The sequence below is a fragment of the Microtus oregoni genome, unplaced genomic scaffold (genome assembly GCF_018167655.1).
Source record: "Microtus oregoni isolate MIOR12 unplaced genomic scaffold, Mior012 000016F_ref0000370, whole genome shotgun sequence".
NCBI lineage: Eukaryota > Metazoa > Chordata > Mammalia > Rodentia > Cricetidae > Microtus > Microtus oregoni.
In genome coordinates, this window is record NW_024543075.1 from 19,616,891 (window position 1) to 19,618,301 (window position 1,411).

The window sequence follows — 1,411 nt, forward strand, 5'->3', positions numbered from 1 at the left end:
CTGGCTCTGAAGATGCTTCTGACTCTGTGGCTTCATTAGTTTTAAATCTAAGGCTAAAAGAAAACCTAAGAAACTCCCCACCATGATGCTCCTTGCTTCACAAAGTCCATGGCATTGGCTCCATCCTCCAGAACCTAGGACTATCTTCTGTATAACAGCCAGGTGTTTTAGCTATATTTGGTGGATGGAGTAGGGAAACATACTTCATTTCCCATAAGTCTAAGTTTATAAATATTTTAATGTAATGTATGTGTGTATGCATGTACGTGTGCGTGCGTGCGTGTGTGTGTATGTGTGTGTGTGTAGGCATTCCCTTGCCATAGCCCTTGTGTGGAGGTTGAGGGCAACATTGTGGAGTTGGTCCTTTTCTTCCACCTTTAGGTGGGTTCCAGGGATTGAACTCAGGTTTACTGGCTTGCATGGCAAACATGACATCCATTGAACCGTCTCACAGGCCATTTCCACGTTTCTCCGTAGCTTTTGGTTCCTGTCCTGGAACTAGCTCTTGTAGACCAGGCTGGCCTTGAACTCACAGAGATCCGCCTACCTCTGCCTCCCGAGTGCTGGGATTAAAGGGCCACCACTGCCCGGCATCATTTCCACTATTTTTTGAGACAGGATCTCACACTGAACCTAGAGTTCACCAGTTGGCTAAGCTTGCTGGCCAGTGACGTCCCAGAATCCCCCAGTTCCTCTCTAACCAGAACTGGGGTTTTGGACACTCTTGCCAACATGTCTAATTTTCATATGAGTTCGGGGATCCAAATCAGGGCCTCATGCTTGTGCAGCAAGCATTTACCAGCGGGGCCATCTCTTCGGCATTTAATGTAGTATTGTTTTTAAATCAAGATGAATACAAGCTCTTCGTCATCTTTCCTCCGGCCGGGCGGCAGCTCCCATCATGAAGGTCGAGCTGTGCAGTTTCAGCGGGTACAAGATCTACCCCGGACACGGGCGGCGCTACGCCAGGACCGACGGGAAGGTTTTCCAGTTTCTTAATGCAAAATGCGAGTCCGCATTCCTGTCCAAAAGGAATCCCCGGCAGATAAACTGGACTGTCCTGTACAGAAGGAAACACAAAAAAGGACAGTCGGAAGAAATTCAAAAGAAAAGAACCCGCCGCGCCGTCAAATTCCAGTGTGCCATCACTGGTGCATCCCTTGCTGATATAATGGCCAAGAAGAATCAGAAACCAGAAGTTAGGAAAGCCCAGCGAGAGCAGGCCATCAGGGCTGCCAAGGAAGCAAAAAGGCTAAGCAGGCATCCAAGAAGACCGCAATGGCTGCTGCCAAGGCCCCCACAAAAGCAGCACCTAAACAAAAGATTGTGAAGCCTGTGAAGGTCTCTGCTCCCCGAGTGGGTGGAAAACGCTAACTTGGTAGATCAGAGTTCTGAATAAAGTCCATTTCAA

General features: G+C 48.5%; 1 pseudogene; it reads left to right on the forward strand.

The window, feature by feature from the left end:
• Positions 1 to 867: 867 nt before the first annotated feature.
• Positions 868 to 1,411, forward strand: LOC121457970 (annotated as a pseudogene).